We start from the raw sequence: 7,164 nt of genomic DNA on the forward strand, positions 1-7,164 counted from the left end.
TTTACTGGGTACCATCAAATATGGATGGATGAAGAGGATGCTGAGAAAACGGCTTTCATTACGCCGTGGGGGATGTATTGTTACAAAATGATGCCGTTTGGGTTAAAGAATTCAGGGGCCACCTACATGAGGGCCATGACCACAATTGTTCATGACATGATACACAAAGAGATTGAAGTGTATGTAGACGACGTCATCATCAAATCCAGGAAAGCCGCTGATCACATGGGAGATTTGAGGAAATTCTTCAATAGATTGAGAAGGTACAACCTGAAGCTGAATCCCGCAAAATGTGCATTTGGGGTTCCTGCCGAAAAACTACTTGGGTTCATTGTGAGTCGCCGAGGGATAGAATTGGATCCATCAAAGGTCAAAGCTATTCAAGAACTACCGCCGCCGAAGAGCAAGAAGGAGGTTATGAGTTTCTTGGGGAGACATAACTACATCAACCGGTTCATCGCTTAGTCCACTGTCATTTTTGAGCCGATCTTTAAGATGTTGAAGAAGGATGCCGCTACCAAATGGACTGACGACTGCCAGAAAGCCTTCGACAGAATCAAAGAGTACCTGTCAACACCGCCGGTTCTGGTTCCGCCCGAACCAGGTAGACCCCTGCTACTCTACCTTGCAGTATTGGATGGAGCATTTGGTTGTGTTCTGGGGCAGCATGATGAAACGGGGAGAAAAGAGCAGGCCATTTATTATCTCAGCAAGAAGTTCACCCTGTACGAGGCCCGGTATTCCTTACTAGAGTGCACCTGTTGTGCTCTGACTTGGGTAGCTCAGAAGTTGAGGCATTATTTCTGTGCTTACACTACGTATCTCATATCAAGAATGGACCCATTAAAGTATATCTTTCAGAAGCCCATGCCCACCGGCAAGCTAGCCAAGTGGCAGATCTTGCTGAGTGAATTTGACATTGTTTACGTGTCTCAGGAAGCAATCAAAGGACAGGCCCTAGCAGATCACCTTGCCGAAAACCCTGTGGATGGAGAATACGACCCTCTAAAGACGTATTTTCCTGATGAGGAGGTATCCTTCATAGGAAAGGACATTGCAGAATCCTATGACGGTTGTAAGATGTTTTTCGACGGAGCAGCAAATTTCAAGGGAGTTGGCATAGGAGCAGTCCTAGTATCAGAAACCGGCCAACATTATCCGGTATCCGCCAAACTCAGGTTCCCGTGCACCAACAATATGGCCGAGTACGAAGCTTGCATCTTGGGGCTCAAGATGGCCATTGACATGAACGTCCAAGAGTTGCTAGTGATCGGAGATTCGGATTTGCTTATACATCAGGTCCGAGAAGAATGGGCGACCAAGAACTCCAAGATACTCCCGTATTTGCATCATGTACAAGAGTTGAGAAAGAGGTTCATAAAGACAGAGTTCCGGCATGTTCCCAGAGTCCAGAATGAGTTTGCCGATGCATTGGCCACTCTATCATCCATGATTCAGCATCCAGATAAGAACTCCATAGACCCTATTCCAGTAAAGATTCATGATCAGCCAGCTTACTGTGCTCATGTCGAGGAAGAAGCAGACGAAAAACCTTGGTTTCACGACATCAAGGAATTTTTGGCCAAAGGAAAATATCCAGAGCTTGCAAATGCTATGCAGAAGCACACTCTGCGAAGATTATCCAACAATTTCTTCCACAGCGGAGGAATCCTGTATAGGAGAACTCCTGATTTGGGATTGCTAAGGTGTGTTGACGCAAAGGAAGCATCCAAACTACTAGAGGAAATTCATGCTGGGACCTGTGGTCCACATATGAACGGCTTTGTCTTAGCCAAGAAGATACTCCGGGCAGGTTATTTCTGGATGACTATGGAAACGGACTGCATCCAGTATGTTCGATAGTGCCACCACTGTCAGATCCATGCAGACATGATAAAAGTGCCTCCAAATGAGCTTAATGCAACGAGCTCGCCATGGCCATTCGTCACGTGGGGAATGGATGTCATCGGACCAATCGAGCTTGCCGCATCAAATGGGCACAGGTTTATCCTAGTAGCAATTGATTATTTCACTAAATGGGTTGAAGCAGCATCTTACAGAGCAGTGACCAAGAAAGTTGTGGCAGACTTTGTCCGTGACCGTATCATTTGTTGATTCGGGATCCCAGAATCAGTCATTACTAACAACGGTTCCAACCTCAACAGTGATTTGATGAAAGCCATGTGCGAAACCTTCAAGATCAAACACAAGAATTCCACAACCTACAGACCTTAGATGAACGGAGCTGTAGAAACCGCCAATAAGAACATCAAGAAGATATTAAGAAAGATGGTAGGAAAGCATAAGCAGTGGCATGAGAAGCTGTCATTTGCTTTGTTAGGGTATCGCACCACAGTCCGCACATCGACTGGTGCAACTCCCTATATGCTGGTTTATGGTACGGAAGCGGTCATCCCCGCCGAGGTAGAAATTCCATCCCTAAGAATCATACAGGAAGCAGAAATCGACGATGCAGAATGGGTAAGGAGTCGTTACGAACAATTAGCTCTCATAGATGGAAAGAGAATGAACGCGGTTTGCCATGGTCAACTTTACCAGAACAGAATGACCAGAGCCTTCAACAAAAGAGTCAGACCAAGACTGTTTACACCTGGGCAGCTGGTGTTCAAGAAGATTTTTCCACATCAAGATGAAGCCAAAGGGAAGTTCTCCCCTAACTTGCAAGGTCCATACATGGTTCATCGGGTTCTGACAGGAGGAGCCCTCATACTTGCAGAAATGGACGGAGAAGGTTGGCCAAAACCAATAAATTCATATGCAGTCAAGCGATAATATGTGTAACCATTTATGATTTCCTTATGTAATTTGAACTACGTCTGACCTGATTCCTGTTTAAGAGGGGATACGTAGGCAGCCTTATGGGTTCGGTCACAATGCAATAAAATTTTCATTTCCCCTCGCAATTGGAAACCGGGGCAGAATTTTGAGGAGGACCCTCAAAATTCCGAAGTAATTTCAGCCATTTACCGCAAGCAGCCGTCAGAAGCAGCAACCCACTAAACTGGGGCAGAATTTTGAGGAGGACCCTCAAAATTCCGTAGCAAGAAAGGTCGCTATGTTTTGAACCACGTCGCGATCGTTGGTTCATCTAAAGTTTTTTTAAATATATATACATATATCATACCTTTAACAAAACTCATGCATGCCTATTATCGAAATCGCTTTGTTTGACAACGCTGCCCTGAGGGTACCTACAGAATCACCATAAACAAAGCCGAGCCAGTCAAGCGAAGCCAGCGGGAATGCGAACTAACCGGTCCCTTTACAAAACTCACGATTTTTCTTTGGATGCAGGCACCCAAGTCACAAATCAGCAAATCCATTTACACACTCGTACTTTCAGGAATACAACTCCCGAAATTATCGCTTCACAACCACTATCTGATATCCCCAGCAGCCACAATATCGCAATCAACTATCAGCTATCAAGACATCAGCTAAGAAATTTTACTACTATTCGCATTTTTCTGCACTGCATAAGGCTACTTTCTGCCTTCCGAGACTAAGCTCTGTCTCCTTCTACATTCTCTACATTGCATAAGGCTACTATTCTGCCTTCCGAGGTTAAGCTCTACCTCCATATGCATTTTTCTGCACTGCATAAGGCTACTTTCTGCCTTCCGAGACTAAGCTTTGTCTCCGTCTGCACTCTGCATTGCATAAGGCTACTATTCTGCCTTCCGAGGTTAAGCTCTACCTCCGTCTGCATTCTCTGCATTGCATAAGGCTACTATTCTGCCTTCCGAGGTTAAGCTCTACCTCCATCTGCATTTCATGGCTGAAAGATNAGACTGTTTTGAATTTCAGAAGGTATCTAGTGATAATAGGTTCAATTTGTTTAAGAATGGTTGTTTAAGTTCCATTTGTTCAATAAGTTCAGTAGGTTCAATGGTAAATTGTTCAATAGACTGTTAATTCAGGTCAAAGAACTAAAATCAGAAATTTCCGGTAATACTTATTTTGCGTTAAAATCAGAATTCAGTCCAGTAGTGAAAAGATTGGCCCATTATTTGTTGAATTGGTATCTTTTAATTATAATTTGAGTTCTTGTGAGTGAGACTCACGCTGAGGCCCAAAATTGTTATAAGTCCAAAAATCCTTTAAACTATATTAGGAATATGGGGATTAATTTGCAAATATAAATTTTAGGTTCTCGAGTTAAGTAGCGGGTTCAAATTAGGAGGGTTTCCCCTTTTGTTTGAATTCGGACTTGAACTCGAGGCCCAAATTTATAAGTGTAAATTAATTAGGCCCTTTTAGAGACAAAAATAAATAGAAAATCTTAGTTTGCTTTAGCATGGTCCTTAAATAATAAAAGTGAGATGAGCCTCGCCAAACAAAAATGCATGAATTGCGGGACCCTCATTAAATGCTTAATTAAGAAATACTTAGAAATTGGGGTGTGCTGTTTAGCGAATTTCACGGCACTCCGCAAAGTTAATAATACGTTAGTTGCTTTAGGTGCGCTTTTTAATGATCTTACCTTCTTAATTACGGGTGTGCATTTCATGCAACCCAAATCCAAATCCAAAAACGTTGAATAAGAATGTGTCGAGGACCCTAGTTGAATAGGTTTGAACATGTATAACAATCAGATTTTAGCCACTTATAATTGTCACGACCTTAGTTCACCAACCGTGAACATGTCATGACGGCACCTGGTCCCCATGACCAGGTAAGCCTAACATTTGCGGAAATGTAATAATTGCGGAAAAATAGAGAAAATCAAATCAAATATCTAAAGGAAACCGTACTGAATGCCGCATGGCAAGTACAACTCAACATCACAAGTCTAAAACAATTCCCAAAACCCGGAAACTCACAAATCACAAGCTAAGGGATACATAAGAGGCTCTGACTCAAGAATATCTATACAAAGGAGAAATACTGAAATAGCTATACTTATTACAGAAAGCTGGAAAGGGACTCCTCGGTCTGCGGACGTAGCAGATATACCTCGAAGTCTCTACCGATACGCCTCCTTCCAAGGCTGACAGAACTGAGTGGGAGTACCTGTATCTGCACAACAAAAATGTGCAGATGAGTAGCATGAGCACACCACGGCGGTGCCCAATAAGTATCAAGACTAACCTCGGGGGAGTCGTGACGAGGAACAGTCAAGGCACCTACCGGTCAATAAATAGTATAATCATAGGAATAATGGAAATGACATATAATTATGTAAAGACTGCATGAATGACCAAGAATGCTACAAATCACAATAAGGGAAAAATACAACAAGTAACAACGAGAATATAATAGACGAGGATAGGAAATGACGGCAGAATCACAATCCAAATCCTAAGGTCACAACACAGAAATGGGAAAACAAGTCAATAACTCATATCCTACAATGATGTTCACAAAGGTCTTATCCAACTCTTCCACAATTTCGCCAGGTCTTGGACAAACCAAAACTCGCGAAGACCCAGCATCTGAAATCTAACAATTGGCATCCTATGCCCCATCAATCTCATGGTCATACCGACAACTAACTGGCTAACTAGGGCCACTCTCACAAATATAATGGATGAACGAGGGCGTACCTCCACCCTTAGCAAAATTAGGAGGAATCCATCTCTAAAAGGAGTGTTCAGCTACGTATATGCTTGTGCAAGTGTTTTTAACAAGAATTCTACCAACCAGAAAACATTGAAAAGGAGAACGAACCGCACGTACGAATGTTTCCTCACAACTTCCAAGCGATAAAGCTCATACCGGTAAGCAACCCACAATCACATTATTAAACAAATAGGGATGCCTCCACAGGCCGTCACAATTCTCTACAATCATCCCCTGACATAGCCCACCTTATTTCGCCAAGTGTGCAATTAATAACATAATAAGCACCGCCTTAATTTGCCACACGTGCATCACAATGTTCTCACCTTATTCCGCCACATGCACAACCCACATATAAGCATATAACATATCCCGCCTTATTACGCCGCATGTGCAAACATCAATAACAACAATAGCACGGCAAAGACCTCGTGCAGCCCTTCAACAACAACCGCACGACAGAAACCTCGTGCATCACTATACCAATAACCGCACGGCAGAAACCTCGTGCATCACAATATCAACAACCGCACGGCAGAAACCTCGTGCATCACAATATCAACAACCACACAGCAGAAACCTCGTGCATCACAATATCAACAACCGACAATATATACAAGGACAAAGCAAGAGAATCAACTCAAGAGGTTCTGTTCACCAAAAGACGGTACAACTAATGTACAAGGAAATAACTGTAACAGGGAAGTACTAAGCGCAATAGGGACAACTCAACAAGGGAGAAATAATACGAAACAACGATTCCATAATACTCAGTTCTACAACAAGGAAGTTAACATGGATCAAATAATTACAATTAAGGAGGTATCGACTAAACATAGGATATCTAACTTCTTTCCAATTAAGACCAATTATTTACACGAGAGATAGAAATAATGCTTTCCAGATAAAGATAAGCAGTTAGGAATGATAATGTGACTATAGAAGGGTAATGTCTACAGTGAAACAAGTAAAAACCAATTAGGAAACAAGAATAAGCCAAAAAGGGGCAAATAAATTCCAAGTAAGACATGTAAAGGTGAAGCTAATAACAGGGAACTCAATCGTATCGAGAACAACTTCATATTCGGTGATTACAAGGGTCTAGGAGCCTAAAAGGGATAATTTTCCACAAATAAATCCGAGCACACACTCGTCACCTCGCGTACAAGGAATACAATCAACAAAGAAGACTCAAATCCTAAGGGGAATTCCCCACACAAGGTTAGGCAAGATACTTACCTTGAACCGGCTAAAATCAACTAGCAACCATGTTCTTGCCACGAGTACTCGACTCCAAATGGCCCAAATCTATTCAATTAAATCACACATTGTAAATAACATCTCAAGCAACTGATCCTACTATTTAATTCAAAGCTAAAGCGCGAAATTAGGCAAAATGACCAAAACGCCCCTCAAGCCAACGTCTCGGAATCGGATAATTTTTACATTTTTAGAACCCTCGTACCCTCACGAGTCTAACCATATAAAAATCTCCCAAATCGGAGGTGAAACACCCTCTCAAAACTCAACAATTTGGTCTATGAAGTTTTACCCATTTTTCACTCAAAATCTGAAATTAAA

The sequence above is a fragment of the Nicotiana attenuata genome, unplaced genomic scaffold (genome assembly GCF_001879085.1).
Source record: "Nicotiana attenuata strain UT unplaced genomic scaffold, NIATTr2, whole genome shotgun sequence".
Classification (NCBI taxonomy): Eukaryota; Viridiplantae; Streptophyta; class Magnoliopsida; order Solanales; family Solanaceae; genus Nicotiana; species Nicotiana attenuata.